The following is a 26,729-nucleotide window of genomic DNA, read 5'->3' on the forward strand; positions in this document are numbered from 1 at the left end:
CACTATTACCCACATAGCGCTCCAAATGTCCAGTAGCATTTTCTACAGCAAGAGAGTTTCAGAACTGCTCAATCAAAAGTATGGTTTAACTCTGTTAGCTGAATGCACAGATCAGAAAGAAGTTTCACAGAATGCTTCTGTGTAGTGTTTATGTGGAAATATTCTTTATACCAATATAGGCCTCTTAGCGCTCAGAATGTCCAATTGCAGTTTCTATAGAAAGAGTGTTTCAGAACGGCTCAAAGAAAAGTAAGGTTCACCTCTTTTAGTTGAATGCACAGAAGAGAAAGAAGTTTCACAGAATGCTTCTGTGTAGTATTTAGTTGAAGATATTCCTTTATTGACTATTACCCACTTAGCGCTCCGAATGTCCACTGGCAGTTTCTACACAAAGAGTTTTTCAGAACTGCTCCTTCAAAAGTAAGGCTAAACTCTGTTAGTTGAATTCAGAGAACAGAAAGGAGTTTCAGAGAATGCTTCTGTGTAGTTTTTATTTGGAGATATTCCTTTTTCCTCTATTACAAGCTTAGCGCTCCGAAGGTCCACTTGCATTTTATACCCAAAGAGTGTTTCATAACTGCTCAAAGTATGGTTTAGCTCTGTTAACTGAATGCATAGGTCAGAAATAAGTTTCACAGAATTCTTCTGTGTAGTTTTTATTTGAAGATATTCTTTTTCCCAATGTAGGCCTCTTAGCGCTTAGAATGTCCAATTGCAGTTTCTAAAGAAAGAGTGTTTCAGAACGGCTCAATCAAAAGTAAGGTTCAACTCTGTTAGTTGAATGCACAGAACAGAAAGAAGTTTCACAGAATGCTTCTGTGTAGTTTATATTAGAATATATTCCTTTTTCAACTATTACCCTCTTAGCGCACCGTATGTCCACTTGCATATTCTACAGAAATAGTGTTCAGAACGGCTCAATCAAAAGTATGATTTTACTCTTTTAGTTGAATGCACAGATCAGAAAGAAGTTTCACAGAATGCTTCTGTGTAGTTTTTATTTGTAGATATTCTTTTCCCCAATATAGTCCTCTTAGCGGTCAGAATGTCCAATTGCTGTTTCTACAGAAAGAGTGTTTCAGAACGGCTCCATCAAAAGTAAGGTTCAACTCAGTAAGTTGAATGGACAGAACAGAAAGATGTTTCACAGAATGCTTCTGTGTAGTTTATAATTGAATATAATCCTTTTTCCACTATTACCCTATTAGCGCTCCGAATGTCCACTTGCATTTTCTACAGAAAGAGTGTTCAGAACTGCTCAATCAAAAGTATGGTTTAACTCTGTTAGCTGAATGCACAGATCAGAAATAAGTTTCACAGAATGATTCTGTGTAGTTTATATTTGAAGATATTCCTTTTTCCACTATTACCCACTTAGCGCTCCAAATGTCCAGTTGCATTTTCTACAGAAAGAGTGTTTCAGAACTGCTCAATCAAAAGTATGGTTTAGCTCTGTTAACTGAATGCACAGATCAGAAATAAGTTTCACAGAATGCTTCTGTGTAGTTTTTATTTGAACATATTCTTTTTCCCAATGTAGGCCTCTTAGCACTCAGAATGTCCAATTGCAGTTTCTATAGAAAGAGTGATTCAGAACGGCTCAATGAAAAGTAAGGTTCATCTCTTTTAGTTGAATGCACAGAACAGAAAGAAGTTTCACAGAATGCTTCTGTGTAGTATTTAGTTGAAGATATTCCTTTTTTGACTATTACCCACTTAGCGCTCCGAATGTCCACTGGCAGTTTCTACACAAAGAGTGTTTCAGAACTGCTCCTTCAAAAGTAAGGCTAAATTGTGTTAGTTGAATTTAGAGAACAGAAAGGAGTTCCAGAGAATGCTTCTGTGTAGTTTTTATTTGGAGATATTCCTTTTTCCTCTATTACAATCTTAGCGCTCCGAAGGTCCACTTGCATTTTCTACACAAAGAGTGTTTCATAACTGCTCAATCAAAAGTATGGTTTAGCTCTGTTAACTGAATGCATAGATAAGAAATAAGTTTCACAGAATGCTTCTGTGTAGTTTTTATTTGAAGATATTCTTTTTCCCAATGTAGGCCTCTTAGCGCTTAGAATGTCCAATTGCAGTTTCTAAAGAAAGAGTGTTTCAGAACGGCTCAATCAAAAGTAAGGTTCAACTCTGTTAGTTGAATGCACAGAACAGAAAGAAGTTTCACAGAATGCTTCTGTGTAGTTTATATTAGAATATATTCCTTTTTCAACTATTACCATCTTAGCGCACCGTATGTCCACTTGCATATTCTACAGAAATAGTGTTCAGAACGGCTCAATCAAAAGTATGGTTTTACTATGTTAGTTGAATGCACAGATCAGAAAGAAGTTTCACAGAATGCTTCTGTGTAGTTTTTATTTGTAGATATTCTATTCCCCAATATACTCCTCTTAGCGGTCAGAATGTCCAATTGCTGTTTCTACAGAAAGAGTGTTTCAGAACGGCTCCATCAAAAGTAAGGTTCAACTCAGTTAGTTGAATGGACAGAACAGAAAGAAGTTTCACAGAATGCTTCTGTGTAGTTTATAATTGAATATAATCCTATTTCCACTATTACCCTATTAGCGCTCCGAATGTCCACTTGCATTTTCTACAGAAAGAGTGTTCAGAACTGCTCAATCAAAAGTATGGTTTAACTCTGTTAGCTGAATGCACAGATCAGAAATAAGTTTCACAGAATGATTCTGTGTAGTTTATATTTGAAGATATTCCTTTTTCCACTATTACCCACTTAGCGCTCCAAATGTCCAGTTGCATTTTCTACAGAAAGAGTGTTTCAGAACTGCTCAATCAAAAGTATGGTTTAACTCTGTTAGCTGAATGCACAGATCAGAAAGAAGTTTCACAGAATGATTCTGTGTAGTTTATATTTGAACATATTACTTTTTCCAGTATAACCCTCTTAGCGCTCAGAATGTCCAATTGCAGTTTCTATAGAAAGACTGTTTCAGAACGGCTCAATGAAATGTAAGGTTCACCTCTTTTAGTTGAATGCACAGAACAGAAAGAAGTTTCACAGAATGCTTCTGTGTAGTATTTAGTTGAAGATATTCCTTTTTTGACTATTACCCACTTAGCGCTCCGAATGTCCACTGGCAGTTTCTACACAAAGAGAGTTTCAGAACTGCTCCTTCAAAATTAAGGCTAAACTCTGTTAGTTGAATGCAGAGAACAGAAAGGAGATTCAGAGAATGCTTCTGTGTAGTTTTTATTGGGAGATATTCCTTTTTCCTCTATTACAATCTTTGCGCTCCCAAGGTCCACTTGCATTTTCTACACAAAGAGTCTTTCATAACTGCTGAATCAAAAGTATGGTTTAGCTCGGTTAACTGAATGCACAGATCAGAAATAAGTTTCACAGAATGCTTCTATGTAGTTTTTATTTGAAGATATTCTTTTTCCCAATGTAGGCCTCTTAGCGCTTAGAATGTCCAATTGCAGTTTCTACAGAAAGAGTGTTTCAGAACGGCTCAATCAAAAATAAGGTTCAACTCTGTTAGTTGAATGCACAGAAGAGAAAGAAGTTTCATAGAATGCTTCTGTGTAGTTTATATTTGAATATATTCCTTTTTCCACTACTACCCTCTTAGCGCTCCAAATGTCCAGTTGCATTTTCTACAGAAACGGTGTTCAGAACTGCTCAATCAAAAGTATGGTTTAACTCTGTTAGCTGAATGCACAGATCAGAAATTAGTTTCACAGAATGCTTCTGTGTAGTTTTTATTTGAAGATATTTTATTCCCAATGTAAGCCTCTTAGCGCTTAGAATGTCCAATTGCAGTTTCTACAGAAAGATTGTTTCAGAACGGCTCAATCAAAAATAAGGTTCAACTCTGTTAGTTGAATGCACAGAAGAGAAAGAAGTTTTATACAATGCTTCTGTGTAGTTTATATTTGAATATATATCTTTTTCCACTACTACCCTCTTAGCGCTCCAAATGTCCAGTTGCATTTTCTACAGAAAGAGTGTTCAGAACGGCTCAATCAAAAGTATGGTTTAACTCTGTTAGCTGAATGCACAGATCAGAGAGACGTTTCACAGAATGATTCTGTGTAGTTTATATTTGAAGATATTCTTTTTCCACTATTACCCACTTAGCGCTCCAAATGTCCAGTAGCATTTTCTACAGCAAGAGAGTTTCAGAACTGCTCAATCAAAAGTATGGTTTAACTCTGTTAGCTGAATGCACAGATCAGAAAGAAGTTTCACAGAATGCTTCTGTGTAGTGTTTATGTGGAAATATTCTTTATACCAATATAGGCCTCTTAGCGCTCAGAATGTCCAATTGCAGTTTCTATAGAAAGAGTGTTTCAGAACGGCTCAAAGAAAAGTAAGGTTCACCTCTTTTAGTTGAATGCACAGAAGAGAAAGAAGTTTCACAGAATGCTTCTGTGTAGTATTTAGTTGAAGATATTCCTTTATTGACTATTACCCACTTAGCGCTCCGAATGTCCACTGGCAGTTTCTACACAAAGAGTTTTTCAGAACTGCTCCTTCAAAAGTAAGGCTAAACTCTGTTAGTTGAATTCAGAGAACAGAAAGGAGTTTCAGAGAATGCTTCTGTGTAGTTTTTATTTGGAGATATTCCTTTTTCCTCTATTACAAGCTTAGCGCTCCGAAGGTCCACTTGCATTTTATACCCAAAGAGTGTTTCATAACTGCTCAATCAAAGTATGGTTTAGCTCTGTTAACTGAATGCATAGGTCAGAAATAAGTTTCACAGAATGCTTCTGTGTAGTTTTTATTTGAAGATATTGTTTTTCCCAATGTAGGCCTCTTAGCGCTTAGAATGTCCAATTGCAGTTTCTAAAGAAAGAGTGTTTCAGAACGGCTCAATCAAAAGTAAGGTTCAACTCTGTTAGTTGAATGCACAGAACAGAAAGAAGTTTCACAGAATGCTTCTGTGTAGTTTATATTAGAATATATTCCTTTTTCAACTATTACCCTCTTAGCGCACCGTATGTCCACTTGCATATTCTACAGAAATAGTGTTCAGAACGGCTCAATCAAAAGTATGATTTTACTCTTTTAGTTGAATGCACAGATCAGAAAGAAGTTTCACAGAATGCTTCTGTGTAGTTTTTATTTGTAGATATTCTTTTCCCCAATATAGTCCTCTTAGCGGTCAGAATGTCCAATTGCTGTTTCTACAGAAAGAGTGTTTCAGAACGGCTCCATCAAAAGTAAGGTTCAACTCAGTAAGTTGAATGGACAGAACAGAAAGATGTTTCACAGAATGCTTCTGTGTAGTTTATAATTGAATATAATCCTTTTTCCACTATTACCCTATTAGCGCTCCGAATGTCCACTTGCATTTTCTACAGAAAGAGTGTTCAGAACTGCTCAATCAAAAGTATGGTTTAACTCTGTTAGCTGAATGCACAGATCAGAAATAAGTTTCACAGAATGATTCTGTGTAGTTTATATTTGAAGATATTCCTTTTTCCACTATTACCCACTTAGCGCTCCAAATGTCCAGTTGCATTTTCTACAGAAAGAGTGTTTCAGAACTGCTCAATCAAAAGTATGGTTTAGCTCTGTTAACTGAATGCACAGATCAGAAATAAGTTTCACAGAATGCTTCTGTGTAGTTTTTATTTGAACATATTCTTTTTCCCAATGTAGGCCTCTTAGCACTCAGAATGTCCAATTGCAGTTTCTATAGAAAGAGTGATTCAGAACGGCTCAATGAAAAGTAAGGTTCATCTCTTTTAGTTGAATGCACAGAACAGAAAGAAGTTTCACAGAATGCTTCTGTGTAGTATTTAGTTGAAGATATTCCTTTTTTGACTATTACCCACTTAGCGCTCCGAATGTCCACTGGCAGTTTCTACACAAAGAGTGTTTCAGAACTGCTCCTTCAAAAGTAAGGCTAAATTGTGTTAGTTGAATTTAGAGAACAGAAAGGAGTTCCAGAGAATGCTTCTGTGTAGTTTTTATTTGGAGATATTCCTTTTTCCTCTATTACAATCTTAGCGCTCCGAAGGTCCACTTGCATTTTCTACACAAAGAGTGTTTCATAACTGCTCAATCAAAAGTATGGTTTAGCTCTGTTAACTGAATGCATAGATAAGAAATAAGTTTCACAGAATGCTTCTGTGTAGTTTTTATTTGAAGATATTCTTTTTCCCAATGTAGGCCTCTTAGCGCTTAGAATGTCCAATTGCAGTTTCTAAAGAAAGAGTGTTTCAGAACGGCTCAATCAAAAGTAAGGTTCAACTCTGTTAGTTGAATGCACAGAACAGAAAGAAGTTTCACAGAATGCTTCTGTGTAGTTTATATTAGAATATATTCCTTTTTCAACTATTACCATCTTAGCGCACCGTATGTCCACTTGCATATTCTACAGAAATAGTGTTCAGAACGGCTCAATCAAAAGTATGGTTTTACTATGTTAGTTGAATGCACAGATCAGAAAGAAGTTTCACAGAATGCTTCTGTGTAGTTTTTATTTGTAGATATTCTATTCCCCAATATACTCCTCTTAGCGGTCAGAATGTCCAATTGCTGTTTCTACAGAAAGAGTGTTTCAGAACGGCTCCATCAAAAGTAAGGTTCAACTCAGTTAGTTGAATGGACAGAACAGAAAGAAGTTTCACAGAATGCTTCTGTGTAGTTTATAATTGAATATAATCCTATTTCCACTATTACCCTATTAGCGCTCCGAATGTCCACTTGCATTTTCTACAGAAAGAGTGTTCAGAACTGCTCAATCAAAAGTATGGTTTAACTCTGTTAGCTGAATGCACAGATCAGAAATAAGTTTCACAGAATGATTCTGTGTAGTTTATATTTGAAGATATTCCTTTTTCCACTATTACCCACTTAGCGCTCCAAATGTCCAGTTGCATTTTCTACAGAAAGAGTGTTTCAGAACTGCTCAATCAAAAGTATGGTTTAACTCTGTTAGCTGAATGCACAGATCAGAAAGAAGTTTCACAGAATGATTCTGTGTAGTTTATATTTGAACATATTACTTTTTCCAGTATAACCCTCTTAGCGCTCAGAATGTCCAATTGCAGTTTCTATAGAAAGACTGTTTCAGAACGGCTCAATGAAATGTAAGGTTCACCTCTTTTAGTTGAATGCACAGAACAGAAAGAAGTTTCACAGAATGCTTCTGTGTAGTATTTAGTTGAAGATATTCCTTTTTTGACTATTACCCACTTAGCGCTCCGAATGTCCACTGGCAGTTTCTACACAAAGAGAGTTTCAGAACTGCTCCTTCAAAATTAAGGCTAAACTCTGTTAGTTGAATGCAGAGAACAGAAAGGAGATTCAGACAATGCTTCTGTGTAGTTTTTATTGGGAGATATTCCTTTTTCCTCTATTACAATCTTTGCGCTCCCAAGGTCCACTTGCATTTTCTACACAAAGAGTCTTTCATAACTGCTGAATCAAAAGTATGGTTTAGCTCGGTTAACTGAATGCACAGATCAGAAATAAGTTTCACAGAATGCTTCTATGTAGTTTTTATTTGAAGATATTCTTTTTCCCAATGTAGGCCTCTTAGCGCTTAGAATGTCCAATTGCAGTTTCTACAGAAAGAGTGTTTCAGAACGGCTCAATCAAAAATAAGGTTCAACTCTGTTAGTTGAATGCACAGAAGAGAAAGAAGTTTCATAGAATGCTTCTGTGTAGTTTATATTTGAATATATTCCTTTTTCCACTACTACCCTCTTAGCGCTCCAAATGTCCAGTTGCATTTTCTACAGAAACGGTGTTCAGAACTGCTCAATCAAAAGTATGGTTTAACTCTGTTAGCTGAATGCACAGATCAGAAATTAGTTTCACAGAATGCTTCTGTGTAGTTTTTATTTGAAGATATTTTATTCCCAATGTAAGCCTCTTAGCGCTTAGAATGTCCAATTGCAGTTTCTACAGAAAGATTGTTTCAGAACGGCTCAATCAAAAATAAGGTTCAACTCTGTTAGTTGAATGCACAGAAGAGAAAGAAGTTTTATACAATGCTTCTGTGTAGTTTATATTTGAATATATATCTTTTTCCACTACTACCCTCTTAGCGCTCCAAATGTCCAGTTGCATTTTCTACAGAAAGAGTGTTCAGAACGGCTCAATCAAAAGTATGGTTTAACTCTGTTAGCTGAATGCACAGATCAGAGAGACGTTTCACAGAATGATTCTGTGTAGTTTATATTTGAAGATATTCTTTTTCCACTATTACCCACTTAGCGCTCCAAATGTCCAGTAGCATTTTCTACAGCAAGAGAGTTTCAGAACTGCTCAATCAAAAGTATGGTTTAACTCTGTTAGCTGAATGCACAGATCAGAAAGAAGTTTCACAGAATGCTTCTGTGTAGTGTTTATATGGAAATATTCTTTATACCAATATAGGCCTTTTAGCACTCAGAATGTCCAATTGCAGTTTCTATAGAAAGAGTGTTTCAGAACGGCTCAATGAAAAGTAAGGTTCACCTCTTTTAGTTGAATGCACAGAAGAGAAAGAAGTTTCACAGAATGCTTCTGTGTAGTATTTAGTTGAAGATATTCCTTTATTGACTATTACCCACTTAGCGCTCCGAATGTCCACTGGCAGTTTCTACACAAAGAGTTTTTCAGAACTGCTCCTTCAAAAGTAAGGCTAAACTCTGTTAGTTGAATTCAGAGAACAGAAAGGAGTTTCAGAGAATGCTTCTGTGTAGTTTTTATTTGGAGATATTCCTTTTTCCTCTATTACAAACTTAGAGCTCCGAATGTCCACTAGCATTTTCTACACAAAGAGTCTTTCATAACTGCTCAATCAAAAGTATTGTTTAGCTCTGTTAACTGAATGCACAGATCAGAAATAAGTTTCACAGAATGCTTCTGTGTAGTTTTTATTTGAAGATATTCTTTTTCCCAATGTAGGCCTCTTAGCGCTTAGAATGTCCAACTGCAGTTTCTAAAGAAAGAGTGTTTCAGAACGGCTCAATCAAAAGTAAGGTTCAACTCTGTTAGTTGAATGCACAGAACAGAAAGAAGTTTCACAGAATGCTTCTGTGTAGTTTATATTTGAATATATTCCTTTTTCAACTATTACCCTCATAGCGCACCGTATGTCCACTTGCATATTCTACAGAAAGAGTGTTCAGAACGGCTCAATCAAAAATATGCTTTTACTCTGTTAGTTGAATGCAGAGATCAGAAAGAAGTTTCACAGAATGCTTCTGTGTAGTTTTTATTTGTAGATATACTTTTTCCCAATATAGGCCTCTTAGCGGTCAGAATGTCCAATTGCAGTTTCTACAGAAAGAGTGTTTCAGAACGGCTCCATCAAAAGTAAGGTTCAACTCAGTTAGTTGAATGGACAGAACAGAAAGAAGTTTCACAGAATGCTTCTGTGTAGTTTATAGATGAATATTTACCTTTTTCCACTATTACCCTATTAGCGCTCCGAATGTCCACTTGCATTTTCTACAGAAAGAGTGTTCAGAACGGCTCAATCAAAAATAAGGTTCAACTCTGTTAGTTCAATGCACAGAAGAGAAAGAAGTTTCATACAATGCTTCTGTGTAGTTTATATTTGAACATATTCCTTTTTCCATTATTACCCATTTAGCGCTCCGAATGTCCAATTGCATTTTCTACAGACAGTGTTTCAAATCTGCTCAATCAAAAGTATCGTTTAACTCTGTTAGCTGAATGCTCAGACCAGAAAGAAGTTTCACAGAATGCTTCTGTGTAGTTTATATTTGAATATATTCCTTTTTCCACTACTACCCTCTTAGCGCTCCAAATGTCCAGTTGCATTTTCTACAGAAAGAGTGTTCAGAACTGCTCAATCAAAAGTATGGTTTAACTCTGTTAGCTGAATGCACAGATCAGAAAGAAGTTTCACAGAATGATTCTCTGTAGTTAATATTTGAAGATATTCCTTTTTCCACTATTACCCTCTTAGCGCTCCGAATCTCCATTTTCATTTTCTACAAAAAGAGGGTTTCAGAACGGCTCAATGAAAACTAAGGTTCAACACTTTTACTTGAATGCACAGAACAGAAAGAAGTTTCACAGAATGCTTCTGTGTAGTTTTTATGCGTAGATATTCTTTTTCCCAATATAGGCCTCTTAGCGGTCAGAATGTCCAATTGCAGTTTCTACAGAAAGAGTGTTTCAGAACGGCTCCATCAAATGTAAGGTTCAACTCTGTTAGTTGAATGCACAGAACAGAAAGAAGTTTCACAGAATGCTTCTGTGTAGTTTATAATTGAATATATTCCTTTTTCCTCTATTACCCTATTAGCGCTCCGAATGTCCACTTGCATTTTCTACAGAAAGAGTGTTCAGAACTGCGCAATCAAAAGTATGGTTTAATTCTGTTAGCTGAATGCACATATCAGAAATAAGTTTCACACAATGCTGCTGTGTAGTTTTTATTTGAAGATATTATTTTTCCCAATGTAGGCCTCTTAGCGCTCAGAATGTCCAATTGCAGTTTCTACAGAAAGAGTGTTTCAGAACGGCTCAATCAAAAGTAAGTTTCAAATCTGTTAGTTGAATGCACAGAACAGAAAGAAGCTTCATACAATGCTTCTGTATAGTTTATATTTGAACATATTCCTTTTTCCATTATTACACACTTAGCGCTCCGAATGTCCAGTGGCATTTTCTACAGTCAGAGTGTTTCAAAACTGCTCAATCAAAAGTATGGTTTAACTCTGTTAGCTGAATGCTCAGATCAGAAAGAAGTTTCACAGAATGCTTCTGTGTAGTTTATATTTGAATATATTCCTTTTTCCACTACGACCCTCTTAGCGCTCCAAATGTCCAGTTGCATTTTCTACAGAAAGAGTGTTCAGAACTGCTCAATCAAAAGTATGGTTTAACTTTGTTAGCTGAATGCACAGATCAGAAAGAAGTTTCACAGAATGATTCTGTGTAGTTTATATTTGAAGATATTCCTTTTTCCACTATTACCCACTTAGCGCTCCAAATGTCCTGTTGCATTTTCTACAGAAAGAGTGTTTCAGAACTGCTCAATCAAAAGTATGGTTTAGCTCTGTTAACTGAATGCACAGATCAGAAATAAGTTTCACAGAATGCTTCTGTGTAGTTTTTATTTGAACATATTCTTTTTCCCAATGTAGGCCTCTTAGCACTCAGAATGTCCAATTGCAGTTTCTATAGAAAGAGTGATTCAGAACAGCTCAATGAAAAGTAAGGTTCATCTCTTTTAGTTGAATGCACAGAACAGAAAGAAGTTTCACAGAATGCTTCTGTGTAGTATTTAGTTGAAGATATTCCTTTTTTGACTATTACCCACTTAGCGCTCCGAATGTCCACTGGCAGTTTCTACACAAAGAGTGTTTCAGAACTGCCCCTTCAAAAGTAAGGCTAAATTGTGTTAGTTGAATTCAGAGAACAGAAAGGAGTTCCAGAGAATGCTTCTGTGTAGTTTTTATTTGGAGATATTCCTTTTTCCTCTATTACAATCTTAGCGCTCCGAAGGTCCACTTGCATTTTCTACACAAAGAGTGTTTCATAACTGCTCAATCAAAAGTATGGTTTAGCTCTGTTAACTGAATGCATAGATAAGAAATAAGTTTCACAGAATGCTTCTGTGTAGTTTTTATTTGAAGATATTCTTTTTCCCAATGTAGGCCTCTTAGCGCTTAGAATGTCCAATTGCAGTTTCTAAAGAAAGAGTGTTTCAGAACGGCTCAATCAAAAAGTAAGGTTCAACTCTGTTAGTTGAATGCACAGAACAGAAAGAAGTTTCACAGAATGCTTCTGTGTAGTTTATATTAGAATATATTCCTTTTTCAACTATTACCATCTTAGCGCACCGTATGTCCACTTGCATATTCTACAGAAATAGTGTTCAGAACGGCTCAATCAAAAGTATGGTTTTACTATTTTAGTTGAATGCACAGATCAGAAAGAAGTTTCACAGAATGCTTCTGTGTAGTTTTTATTTGTAGATATTCTATTCCCCAATATACTCCTCTTAGCGGTCAGAATGTCCAATTGCTGTTTCTACAGAAAGAGTGTTTCAGAACGGCTCCATCAAAAGTAAGGTTCAACTCAGTTAGTTGAATGGACAGAACAGAAAGAAGTTTCACAGAATGCTTCTGTGTAGTTTATAATTGAATATAATCCTATTTCCACTATTACCCTATTAGCGCTCCGAATGTCCACTTGCATTTTCTACAGAAAGAGTGTTCAGAACTGCTCAATCAAAAGTATGGTTTAACTCTGTTAGCTGAATGCACAGATCAGAAATAAGTTTCACAGAATGATTCTGTGTAGTTTATATTTGAAGATATTCCTTTTTCCACTATTACCCACTTAGCGCTCCAAATGTCCAGTTGCATTTTCTACAGAAAGAGTGTTTCAGAACTGCTCAATCAAAAGTATGGTTTAACTCTGTTAGCTGAATGCACAGATCAGAAAGAAGTTTCACAGAATGATTCTGTGTAGTTTATATTTGAACATATTACTTTTTCCAGTATAACCCTCTTAGCGCTCAGAATGTCCAATTGCAGTTTCTATAGAAAGACTGTTTCAGAACGGCTCAATGAAATGTAAGGTTCACCTCTTTTAGTTGAATGCACAGAACAGAAAGAAGTTTCACAGAATGCTTCTGTGTAGTATTTAGTTGAAGATATTCCTTTTTTGACTATTACCCACTTAGCGCTCCGAATGTCCACTGGCAGTTTCTACACAAAGAGAGTTTCAGAACTGCTCCTTCAAAATTAAGGCTAAACTCTGTTAGTTGAATGCAGAGAACAGAAAGGAGATTCAGACAATGCTTCTGTGTAGTTTTTATTGGGAGATATTCCTTTTTCCTCTATTACAATCTTTGCGCTCCCAAGGTCCACTTGCATTTTCTACACAAAGAGTCTTTCATAACTGCTGAATCAAAAGTATGGTTTAGCTCGGTTAACTGAATGCACAGATCAGAAATAAGTTTCACAGAATGCTTCTATGTAGTTTTTATTTGAAGATATTCTTTTTCCCAATGTAGGCCTCTTAGCGCTTAGAATGTCCAATTGCAGTTTCTACAGAAAGAGTGTTTCAGAACGGCTCAATCAAAAATAAGGTTCAACTCTGTTAGTTGAATGCACAGAAGAGAAAGAAGTTTCATAGAATGCTTCTGTGTAGTTTATATTTGAATATATTCCTTTTTCCACTACTACCCTCTTAGCGCTCCAAATGTCCAGTTGCATTTTCTACAGAAACAGTGTTCAGAACTGCTCAATCAAAAGTATGGTTTAACTCTGTTAGCTGAATGCACAGATCAGAAATTAGTTTCACAGAATGCTTCTGTGTAGTTTTTATTTGAAGATATTTTATTCCCAATGTAAGCCTCTTAGCGCTTAGAATGTCCAATTGCAGTTTCTACAGAAAGATTGTTTCAGAACGGCTCAATCAAAAATAAGGTTCAACTCTGTTAGTTGAATGCACAGAAGAGAAAGAAGTTTTATACAATGCTTCTGTGTAGTTTATATTTGAATATATATCTTTTTCCACTACTACCCTCTTAGCGCTCCAAATGTCCAGTTGCATTTTCTACAGAAAGAGTGTTCAGAACGTCTCAATCAAAAGTATGGTTTAACTCTGTTAGCTGAATGCACAGATCAGAGAGACGTTTCACAGAATGATTCTGTGTAGTTTATATTTGAAGATATTCTTTTTCCACTATTACCCACATAGCGCTCCAAATGTCCAGTAGCATTTTCTACAGCAAGAGAGTTTCAGAACTGCTCAATCAAAAGTATGGTTTAACTCTGTTAGCTGAATGCACAGATCAGAAAGAAGTTTCACAGAATGCTTCTGTGTAGTGTTTATGTGGAAATATTCTTTATACCAATATAGGCCACTTAGCGCTCAGAATGTCCAATTGCAGTTTCTATAGAAAGAGTGTTTCAGAACGGCTCAAAGAAAAGTAAGGTTCACCTCTTTTAGTTGAATGCACAGAAGAGAAAGAAGTTTCACAGAATGCTTCTGTGTAGTATTTAGTTGAAGATATTCCTTTATTGACTATTACCCACTTAGCGCTCCGAATGTCCACTGGCAGTTTCTACACAAAGAGTTTTTCAGAACTGCTCCTTCAAAAGTAAGGCTAAACTCTGTTAGTTGAATTCAGAGAACAGAAAGGAGTTTCAGAGAATGCTTCTGTGTAGTTTTTATTTGGAGATATTCCTTTTTCCTCTATTACAAGCTTAGCGCTCCGAAGGTCCACTTGCATTTTATACCCAAAGAGTGTTTCATAACTGCTCAAAGTATGGTTTAGCTCTGTTAACTGAATGCATAGGTCAGAAATAAGTTTCACAGAATTCTTCTGTGTAGTTTTTATTTGAAGATATTCTTTTTCCCAATGTAGGCCTCTTAGCGCTTAGAATGTCCAATTGCAGTTTCTAAAGAAAGAGTGTTTCAGAACGGCTCAATCAAAAGTAAGGTTCAACTCTGTTAGTTGAATGCACAGAACAGAAAGAAGTTTCACAGAATGCTTCTGTGTAGTTTATATTAGAATATATTCCTTTTTCAACTATTACCCTCTTAGCGCACCGTATGTCCACTTGCATATTCTACAGAAATAGTGTTCAGAACGGCTCAATCAAAAGTATGATTTTACTCTTTTAGTTGAATGCACAGATCAGAAAGAAGTTTCACAGAATGCTTCTGTGTAGTTTTTATTTGTAGATATTCTTTTCCCCAATATAGTCCTCTTAGCGGTCAGAATGTCCAATTGCTGTTTCTACAGAAAGAGTGTTTCAGAACGGCTCCATCAAAAGTAAGGTTCAACTCAGTAAGTTGAATGGACAGAACAGAAAGATGTTTCACAGAATGCTTCTGTGTAGTTTATAATTGAATATAATCCTTTTTCCACTATTACCCTATTAGCGCTCCGAATGTCCACTTGCATTTTCTACAGAAAGAGTGTTCAGAACTGCTCAATCAAAAGTATGGTTTAACTCTGTTAGCTGAATGCACAGATCAGAAATAAGTTTCACAGAATGATTCTGTGTAGTTTATATTTGAAGATATTCCTTTTTCCACTATTACCCACTTAGCGCTCCAAATGTCCAGTTGCATTTTCTACAGAAAGAGTGTTTCAGAACTGCTCAATCAAAAGTATGGTTTAGCTCTGTTAACTGAATGCACAGATCAGAAATAAGTTTCACAGAATGCTTCTGTGTAGTTTTTATTTGAACATATTCTTTTTCCCAATGTAGGCCTCTTAGCACTCACAATGTCCAATTGCAGTTTCTATAGAAAGAGTGATTCAGAACGGCTCAATGAAAAGTAAGGTTCATCTCTTTTAGTTGAATGCACAGAACAGAAAGAAGTTTCACAGAATGCTTCTGTGTAGTATTTAGTTGAAGATATTCCTTTTTTGACTATTACCCACTTAGCGCTCCGAATGTCCACTGGCAGTTTCTACACAAAGAGTGTTTCAGAACTGCTCCTTCAAAAGTAAGGCTAAATTGTGTTAGTTGAATTTAGAGAACAGAAAGGAGTTCCAGAGAATGCTTCTGTGTAGTTTTTATTTGGAGATATTCCTTTTTCCTCTATTACAATCTTAGCGCTCCGAAGGTCCACTTGCATTTTCTACACAAAGAGTGTTTCATAACTGCTCAATCAAAAGTATGGTTTAGCTCTGTTAACTGAATGCATAGATAAGAAATAAGTTTCACAGAATGCTTCTGTGTAGTTTTTATTTGAAGATATTCTTTTTCCCAATGTAGGCCTCTTAGCGCTTAGAATGTCCAATTGCAGTTTCTAAAGAAAGAGTGTTTCAGAACGGCTCAATCAAAAGTAAGGTTCAACTCTGTTAGTTGAATGCACAGAACAGAAAGAAGTTTCACAGAATGCTTCTGTGTAGTTTATATTAGAATATATTCCTTTTTCAACTATTACCATCTTAGCGCACCGTATGTCCACTTGCATATTCTACAGAAATAGTGTTCAGAACGGCTCAATCAAAAGTATGGTTTTACTATGTTAGTTGAATGCACAGATCAGAAAGAAGTTTCACAGAATGCTTCTGTGTAGTTTTTATTTGTAGATATTCTATTCCCCAATATACTCCTCTTAGCGGTCAGAATGTCCAATTGCTGTTTCTACAGAAAGAGTGTTTCAGAACGGCTCCATCAAAAGTAAGGTTCAACTCAGTTAGTTGAATGGACAGAACAGAAAGAAGTTTCACAGAATGCTTCTGTGTAGTTTATAATTGAATATAATCCTATTTCCACTATTACCCTATTAGCGCTCCGAATGTCCACTTGCATTTTCTACAGAAAGAGTGTTCAGAACTGCTCAATCAAAAGTATGGTTTAACTCTGTTAGCTGAATGCACAGATCAGAAATAAGTTTCACAGAATGATTCTGTGTAGTTTATATTTGAAGATATTCCTTTTTCCACTATTACCCACTTAGCGCTCCAAATGTCCAGTTGCATTTTCTACAGAAAGAGTGTTTCAGAACTGCTCAATCAAAAGTATGGTTTAACTCTGTTAGCTGAATGCACAGATCAGAAAGAAGTTTCACAGAATGATTCTGTGTAGTTTATATTTGAACATATTACTTTTTCCAGTATAACCCTCTTAGCGCTCAGAATGTCCAATTGCAGTTTCTATAGAAAGACTGTTTCAGAACGGCTCAATGAAATGTAAGGTTCACCTCTTTTAGTTGAATGCACAGAACAGAAAGAAGTTTCACAGAATGCTTCTGTGTAGTATTTAGTTGAAGATATTCCTTTTTTGACTATTACCCACTTAGCGCTCCGAATGTCCACTGGCAGTTTCTACACAAAGAGAGTTTCAGAACTGCTCCTTCAAAATTAAGGCTAAACTCTGTTAGTTGAATGCAGAGAACAGAAAGGAGATTCAGAGAATGCTTCTGTGTAGTTTTTATTGGGAGATATTCCTTTTTCCTCTATTACAATCTTTGCGCTCCCAAGGTCCACTTGCATTTTCTACACAAAGAGTCTTTCATAACTGCTGAATCAAAAGTATGGTTTAGCTCGGTTAACTGAATGCACAGATCAGAAATAAGTTTCACAGAATGCTTCTATGTAGTTTTTATTTGAAGATATTCTTTTTCCCAATGTAGGCCTCTTAGCGCTTAGAATGTCCAATTGCAGTTTCTACAGAAAGAGTGTTTCAGAACGGCTCAATCAAAAATAAGGTTCAACTCTGTTAGTTGAATGCACAGAAGAGAAAGAAGTTTCATAGAATGCTTCTGTGTAGTTTATATTTGAATATATTCCTTTTTCCACTACTACCCTCTTAGCGCTCCAAATGTCCAGTTGCATTTTCTACAGAAACGGTGTTCAGAACTGCTCAATCAAAAGTATGGTTTAACTCTGTTAGCTGAATGCACAGATCAGAAATTAGTTTCACAGAATGCTTCTGTGTAGTTTTTATTTGAAGATATTTTATTCCCAATGTAAGCCTCTTAGCGCTTAGAATGTCCAATTGCAGTTTCTACAGAAAGATTGTTTCAGAACGGCTCAATCAAAAATAAGGTTCAACTCTGTTAGTTGAATGCACAGAAGAGAAAGAAGTTTTATACAATGCTTCTGTGTAGTTTATATTTGAATATATATCTTTTTCCACTACTACCCTCTTAGCGCTCCAAATGTCCAGTTGCATTTTCTACAGAAAGAGTGTTCAGAACGTCTCAATCAAAAGTATGGTTTAACTCTGTTAGCTGAATGCACAGATCAGAGAGACGTTTCACAGAATGATTCTGTGTAGTTTATATTTGAAGATATTCTTTTTCCACTATTACCCACTTAGCGCTCCAAATGTCCAGTAGCATTTTCTACAGCAAGAGAGTTTCAGAACTGCTCAATCAAAAGTATGGTTTAACTCTGTTAGCTGAATGCACAGATCAGAAAGAAGTTTCACAGAATGCTTCTGTGTAGTGTTTATGTGGAAATATTCTTTATACCAATATAGGCCTCTTAGCGCTCAGAATGTCCAATTGCAGTTTCTATAGAAAGAGTGTTTCAGAACGGCTCAAAGAAAAGTAAGGTTCACCTCTTTTAGTTGAATGCACAGAAGAGAAAGAAGTTTCACAGAATGCTTCTGTGTAGTATTTAGTTGAAGATATTCCTTTATTGACTATTACCCACTTAGCGCTCCGAATGTCCACTGGCAGTTTCTACACAAAGAGTTTTTCAGAACTGCTCCTTCAAAAGTAAGGCTAAACTCTGTTAGTTGAATTCAGAGAACAGAAAGGAGTTTCAGAGAATGCTTCTGTGTAGTTTTTATTTGGAGATATTCCTTTTTCCTCTATTACAAGCTTAGCGCTCCGAAGGTCCACTTGCATTTTATACCCAAAGAGTGTTTCATAACTGCTCAATCAAAGTATGGTTTAGCTCTGTTAACTGAATGCATAGGTCAGAAATAAGTTTCACAGAATGCTTCTGTGTAGTTTTTATTTGAAGATATTCTTTTTCCCAATGTAGGCCTCTTAGCGCTTAGAATGTCCAATTGCAGTTTCTAAAGAAAGAGTGTTTCAGAACGGCTCAATCAAAAGTAAGGTTCAACTCTGTTAGTTGAATGCACAGAACAGAAAGAAGTTTCACAGAATGCTTCTGTGTAGTTTATATTAGAATATATTCCTTTTTCAACTATTACCCTCTTAGCGCACCGTATGTCCACTTGCATATTCTACAGAAATAGTGTTCAGAACGGCTCAATCAAAAGTATGATTTTACTCTTTTAGTTGAATGCACAGATCAGAAAGAAGTTTCACAGAATGCTTCTGTGTAGTTTTTATTTGTAGATATTCTTTTCCCCAATATAGTCCTCTTAGCGGTCAGAATGTCCAATTGCTGTTTCTACAGAAAGAGTGTTTCAGAACGGCTCCATCAAAAGTAAGGTTCAACTCAGTAAGTTGAATGGACAGAACAGAAAGATGTTTCACAGAATGCTTCTGTGTAGTTTATAATTGAATATAATCCTTTTTCCACTATTACCCTATTAGCGCTCCGAATGTCCACTTGCATTTTCTACAGAAAGAGTGTTCAGAACTGCTCAATCAAAAGTATGGTTTAACTCTGTTAGCTGAATGCACAGATCAGAAATAAGTTTCACAGAATGATTCTGTGTAGTTTATATTTGAAGATATTCCTTTTTCCACTATTACCCACTTAGCGCTCCAAATGTCCAGTTGCATTTTCTACAGAAAGAGTGTTTCAGAACTGCTCAATCAAAAGTATGGTTTAGCTCTGTTAACTGAATGCACAGATCAGAAATAAGTTTCACAGAATGCTTCTGTGTAGTTTTTATTTGAACATATTCTTTTTCCCAATGTAGGCCTCTTAGCACTCAGAATGTCCAATTGCAGTTTCTATAGAAAGAGTGATTCAGAACGGCTCAATGAAAAGTAAGGTTCATCTCTTTTAGTTGAATGCACAGAACAGAAAGAAGTTTCACAGAATGCTTCTGTGTAGTATTTAGTTGAAGATATTCCTTTTTTGACTATTACCCACTTAGCGCTCCGAATGTCCACTGGCAGTTTCTACACAAAGAGTGTTTCAGAACTGCTCTTTCAAAAGTAAGGCTAAATTGTGTTAGTTGAATTTAGAGAACAGAAAGGAGTTCCAGAGAATGCTTCTGTGTAGTTTTTATTTGGAGATATTCCTTTTTCCTCTATTACAATCTTAGCGCTCCGAAGGTCCACTTGCATTTTCTACACAAAGAGTGTTTCATAACTGCTCAATCAAAAGTATGGTTTAGCTCTGTTAACTGAATGCATAGATAAGAAATAAGTTTCACAGAATGCTTCTGTGTAGTTTTTATTTGAAGATATTCTTTTTCCCAATGTAGGCCTCTTAGCGCTTAGAATGTCCAATTGCAGTTTCTAAAGAAAGAGTGTTTCAGAACGGCTCAATCAAAAGTAAGGTTCAACTCTGTTAGTTGAATGCACAGAACAGAAAGAAGTTTCACAGAATGCTTCTGTGTAGTTTATATTAGAATATATTCCTTTTTCAACTATTACCATCTTAGCGCACCGTATGTCCACTTGCATATTCTACAGAAATAGTGTTCAGAACGGCTCAATCAAAAGTATGGTTTTACTATGTTAGTTGAATGCACAGATCAGAAAGAAGTTTCACAGAATGCTTCTGTGTAGTTTTTATTTGTAGATATTCTATTCCCCAATATACTCCTCTTAGCGGTCAGAATGTCCAATTGCTGTTTCTACAGAAAGAGTGTTTCAGAACGGCTCCATCAAAAGTAAGGTTCAACTCAGTTAGTTGAATGGACAGAACAGAAAGAAGTTTCACAGAATGCTTCTGTGTAGTTTATAATTGAATATAATCCTATTTCCACTATTACCCTATTAGCGCTCCGAATGTCCACTTGCATTTTCTACAGAAAGAGTGTTCAGAACTGCTCAATCAAAAGTATGGTTTAACTCTGTTAGCTGAATGCACAGATCAGAAATAAGTTTCACAGAATGATTCTGTGTAGTTTATATTTGAAGATATTCCTTTTTCCACTATTACCCACTTAGCGCTCCAAATGTCCAGTTGCATTTTCTACAGAAAGAGTGTTTCAGAACTGCTCAATCAAAAGTATGGTTTAACTCTGTTAGCTGAATGCACAGATCAGAAAGAAGTTTCACAGAATGATTCTGTGTAGTTTATATTTGAACATATTACTTTTTCCAGTATAACCCTCTTAGCGCTCAGAATGTCCAATTGCAGTTTCTATAGAAAGACTGTTTCAGAACGGCTCAATGAAATGTAAGGTTCACCTCTTTTAGTTGAATGCACAGAACAGAAAGAAGTTTCACAGAATGCTTCTGTGTAGTATTTAGTTGAAGATATTCCTTTTTTGACTATTACCCACTTAGCGCTCCGAATGTCCACTGGCAGTTTCTACACAAAGAGAGTTTCAGAACTGCTCCTTCAAAATTAAGGCTAAACTCTGTTAGTTGAATGCAGAGAACAGAAAGGAGATTCAGAGAATGCTTCTGTGTAGTTTTTATTGGGAGATATTCCTTTTTCCTCTATTACAATCTTTGCGCTCCCAAGGTCCACTTGCATTTTCTACACAAAGAGTCTTTCATAACTGCTGAATCAAAAGTATGGTTTAGCTCGGTTAACTGAATGCACAGATCAGAAATAAGTTTCACAGAATGCTTCTATGTAGTTTTTATTTGAAGATATTCTTTTTCCCAATGTAGGCCTCTTAGCGCTTAGAATGTCCAATTGCAGTTTCTACAGAAAGAGTGTTTCAGAACGGCTCAATCAAAAATAAGGTTCAACTCTGTTAGTTGAATGCACAGAAGAGAAAGAAGTTTCATAGAATGCTTCTGTGTAGTTTATATTTGAATATATTCCTTTTTCCACTACTACCCTCTTAGCGCTCCAAATGTCCAGTTGCATTTTCTACAGAAACGGTGTTCAGAACTGCTCAATCAAAAGTATGGTTTAACTCTGTTAGCTGAATGCACAGATCAGAAATTAGTTTCACAGAATGCTTCTGTGTAGTTTTTATTTGAAGATATTTTATTCCCAATGTAAGCCTCTTAGCGCTTAGAATGTCCAATTGCAGTTTCTACAGAAAGATTGTTTCAGAACGGCTCAATCAAAAATAAGGTTCAACTCTGTTAGTTGAATGCACAGAAGAGAAAGAAGTTTTATACAATGCTTCTGTGTAGTTTATATTTGAATATATATCTTTTTCCACTACTACCCTCTTAGCGCTCCAAATGTCCAGTTGCATTTTCTACAGAAAGAGTGTTCAGAACGTCTCAATCAAAAGTATGGTTTAACTCTGTTAGCTGAATGCACAGATCAGAGAGACGTTTCACAGAATGATTCTGTGTAGTTTATATTTGAAGATATTCTTTTTCCACTATTACCCACTTAGCGCTCCAAATGTCCAGTAGCATTTTCTACAGCAAGAGAGTTTCAGAACTGCTCAATCAAAAGTATGGTTTAACTCTGTTAGCTGAATGCACAGATCAGAAAGAAGTTTCACAGAATGCTTCTGTGTAGTGTTTATATGGAAATATTCTTTATACCAATATAGGCCTCTTAGCGCTCAGAATGTCCAATTGCAGTTTCTATAGAAAGAGTGTTTCAGAACGGCTCAAAGAAAAGTAAGGTTCACCTCTTTTAGTTGAATGCACAGAAGAGAAAGAAGTTTCACAGAATGCTTCTGTGTAGTATTTAGTTGAAGATATTCCTTTATTGACTATTACCCACTTAGCGCTCCGAATGTCCACTGGCAGTTTCTACACAAAGAGTTTTTCAGAACTGCTCCTTCAAAAGTAAGGCTAAACTCTGTTAGTTGAATTCAGAGAACAGAAAGGAGTTTCAGAGAATGCTTCTGTGTAGTTTTTATTTGGAGATATTCCTTTTTCCTCTATTACAAGCTTAGCGCTCCGAAGGTCCACTTGCATTTTATACCCAAAGAGTGTTTCATAACTGCTCAATCAAAGTATGGTTTAGCTCTGTTAACTGAATGCATAGGTCAGAAATAAGTTTCACAGAATGCTTCTGTGTAGTTTTTATTTGAAGATATTCTTTTTCCCAATGTAGGCCTCTTAGCGCTTAGAATGTCCAATTGCAGTTTCTAAAGAAAGAGTGTTTCAGAACGGCTCAATCAAAAGTAAGGTTCAACTCTGTTAGTTGAATGCACAGAACAGAAAGAAGTTTCACAGAATGCTTCTGTGTAGTTTATATTAGAATATATTCCTTTTTCAACTATTACCCTCTTAGCGCACCGTATGTCCACTTGCATATTCTACAGAAATAGTGTTCAGAACGGCTCAATCAAAAGTATGATTTTACTCTTTTAGTTGAATGCACAGATCAGAAAGAAGTTTCACAGAATGCTTCTGTGTAGTTTTTATTTGTAGATATTCTTTTCCCCAATATAGTCCTCTTAGCGGTCAGAATGTCCAATTGCTGTTTCTACAGAAAGAGTGTTTCAGAACGGCTCCATCAAAAGTAAGGTTCAACTCAGTAAGTTGAATGGACAGAACAGAAAGATGTTTCACAGAATGCTTCTGTGTAGTTTATAATTGAATATAATCCTTTTTCCACTATTACCCTATTAGCGCTCCGAATGTCCACTTGCATTTTCTACAGAAAGAGTGTTCAGAACTGCTCAATCAAAAGTATGGTTTAACTCTGTTAGCTGAATGCACAGATCAGAAATAAGTTTCACAGAATGATTCTGTGTAGTTTATATTTGAAGATATTCCTTTTTCCACTATTACCCACTTAGCGCTCCAAATGTCCAGTTGCATTTTCTACAGAAAGAGTGTTTCAGAACTGCTCAATCAAAAGTATGGTTTAGCTCTGTTAACTGAATGCACAGATCAGAAATAAGTTTCACAGAATGCTTCTGTGTAGTTTTTATTTGAACATATTCTTTTTCCCAATGTAGGCCTCTTAGCACTCAGAATGTCCAATTGCAGTTTCTATAGAAAGAGTGATTCAGAACGGCTCAATGAAAAGTAAGGTTCATCTCTTTTAGTTGAATGCACAGAACAGAAAGAAGTTTCACAGAATGCTTCTGTGTAGTATTTAGTTGAAGATATTCCTTTTTTGACTATTACCCACTTAGCGCTCCGAATGTCCACTGGCAGTTTCTACACAAAGAGTGTTTCAGAACTGCTCCTTCAAAAGTAAGGCTAAATTGTGTTAGTTGAATTTAGAGAACAGAAAGGAGTTCCAGAGAATGCTTCTGTGTAGTTTTTATTTGGAGATATTCCTTTTTCCTCTATTACAATCTTAGCGCTCCGAAGGTCCACTTGCATTTTCTACACAAAGAGTGTTTCATAACTGCTCAATCAAAAGTATGGTTTAGCTCTGTTAACTGAATGCATAGATAAGAAATAAGTTTCACAGAATGCTTCTGTGTAGTTTTTATTTGAAGATATTCTTTTTCCCAATGTAGGCCTCTTAGCGCTTAGAATGTCCAATTGCAGTTTCTAAAGAAAGAGTGTTTCAGAACGGCTCAATCAAAAGTAAGGTTCAACTCTGTTAGTTGAATGCACAGAACAGAAAGAAGTTTCACAGAATGCTTCTGTGTAGTTTATATTAGAATATATTCCTTTTTCAACTATTACCATCTTAGCGCACCGTATGTCCACTTGCATATTCTACAGAAATAGTGTTCAGAACGGCTCAATCAAAAGTATGGTTTTACTATGTTAGTTGAATGCACAGATCAGAAAGAAGTTTCACAGAATGCTTCTGTGTAGTTTTTATTTGTAGATATTCTATTCCCCAATATACTCCTCTTAGCGGTCAGAATGTCCAATTGCTGTTTCTACAGAAAGAGTGTTTCAGAACGGCTCCATCAAAAGTAAGGTTCAACTCAGTTAGTTGAATGGACAGAACAGAAAGAAGTTTCACAGAATGCTTCTGTGTAGTTTATAATTGAATATAATCCTATTTCCACTATTACCCTATTAGCGCTCCGAATGTCCACTTGCATTTTCTACAGAAAGAGTGTTCAGAACTGCTCAATCAAAAGTATGGTTTAACTCTGTTAGCTGAATGCACAGATCAGAAATAAGTTTCACAGAATGATTCTGTGTAGTTTATATTTGAAGATATTCCTTTTTCCACTATTACCCACTTAGCGCTCCAAATGTCCAGTTGCATTTTCTACAGAAAGAGTGTTTCAGAACTGCTCAATCAAAAGTATGGTTTAACTCTGTTAGCTGAATGCACAGATCAGAAAGAAGTTTCACAGAATGATTCTGTGTAGTTTATATTTGAACATATTACTTTTTCCAGTATAACCCTCTTAGCGCTCAGAATGTCCAATTGCAGTTTCTATAGAAAGACTGTTTCAGAACGGCTCAATGAAATGTAAGGTTCACCTCTTTTAGTTGAATGCACAGAACAGAAAGAAGTTTCACAGAATGCTTCTGTGTAGTATTTAGTTGAAGATATTCCTTTTTTGACTATTACCCACTTAGCGCTCCGAATGTCCACTGGCAGTTTCTACACAAAGAGAGTTTCAGAACTGCTCCTTCAAAATTAAGGCTAAACTCTGTTAGTTGAATGCAGAGAACAGAAAGGAGATTCAGAGAATGCTTCTGTGTAGTTTTTATTGGGAGATATTCCTTTTTCCTCTATTACAATCTTTGCGCTCCCAAGGTCCACTTGCATTTTCTACACAAAGAGTCTTTCATAACTGCTGAATCAAAAGTATGGTTTAGCTCGGTTAACTGAATGCACAGATCAGAAATAAGTTTCACAGAATGCTTCTATGTAGTTTTTATTTGAAGATATTCTTTTTCCCAATGTAGGCCTCTTAGCGCTTAGAATGTCCAATTGCAGTTTCTACAGAAAGAGTGTTTCAGAACGGCTCAATCAAAAATAAGGTTCAACTCTGTTAGTTGAATGCACAGAAGAGAAAGAAGTTTCATAGAATGCTTCTGTGTAGTTTATATTTGAATATATTCCTTTTTCCACTACTACCCTCTTAGCGCTCCAAATGTCCAGTTGCATTTTCTACAGAAACGGTGTTCAGAACTGCTCAATCAAAAGTATGGTTTAACTCTGTTAGCTGAATGCACAGATCAGAAATTAGTTTCACAGAATGCTTCTGTGTAGTTTTTATTTGAAGATATTTTATTCCCAATGTAAGCCTCTTAGCGCTTAGAATGTCCAATTGCAGTTTCTACAGAAAGATTGTTTCAGAACGGCTCAATCAAAAATAAGGTTCAACTCTGTTAGTTGAATGCACAGAAGAGAAAGAAGTTTTATACAATGCTTCTGTGTAGTTTATATTTGAATATATATCTTTTTCCACTACTACCCTCTTAGCGCTCCAAATGTCCAGTTGCATTTTCTACAGAAAGAGTGTTCAGAACGTCTCAATCAAAAGTATGGTTTAACTCTGTTAGCTGAATGCACAGATCAGAGAGACGTTTCACAGAATGATTCTGTGTAGTTTATATTTGAAGATATTCTTTTTCCACTATTACCCACTTAGCGCTCCAAATGTCCAGTAGCATTTTCTACAGCAAGAGAGTTTCAGAACTGCTCAATCAAAAGTATGGTTTAACTCTGTTAGCTGAATGCACAGATCAGAAAGAAGTTTCACAGAATGCTTCTGTGTAGTGTTTATATGGAAATATTCTTTATACCAATATAGGCCTCTTAGCGCTCAGAATGTCCAATTGCAGTTTCTATAGAAAGAGTGTTTCAGAACGGCTCAAAGAAAAGTAAGGTTCACCTCTTTTAGTTGAATGCACAGAAGAGAAAGAAGTTTCACAGAATGCTTCTGTGTAGTATTTAGTTGAAGATATTCCTTTATTGACTATTACCCACTTAGCGCTCCGAATGTCCACTGGCAGTTTCTACACAAAGAGTTTTTCAGAACTGCTCCTTCAAAAGTAAGGCTAAACTCTGTTAGTTGAATTCAGAGAACAGAAAGGAGTTTCAGAGAATGCTTCTGTGTAGTTTTTATTTGGAGATATTCCTTTTTCCTCTATTACAAGCTTAGCGCTCCGAAGGTCCACTTGCATTTTATACCCAAAGAGTGTTTCATAACTGCTCAATCAAAGTATGGTTTAGCTCTGTTAACTGAATGCATAGGTCAGAAATAAGTTTCACAGAATGCTTCTGTGTAGTTTTTATTTGAAGATATTCTTTTTCCCAATGTAGGCCTCTTAGCGCTTAGAATGTCCAATTGCAGTTTCTAAAGAAAGAGTGTTTCAGAACGGCTCAATCAAAAGTAAGGTTCAACTCTGTTAGTTGAATGCACAGAACAGAAAG

This window comes from Symphalangus syndactylus, chromosome 6, assembly GCF_028878055.3.
Source record: "Symphalangus syndactylus isolate Jambi chromosome 6, NHGRI_mSymSyn1-v2.1_pri, whole genome shotgun sequence".
Lineage (NCBI taxonomy): Eukaryota > Metazoa > Chordata > Mammalia > Primates > Hylobatidae > Symphalangus > Symphalangus syndactylus.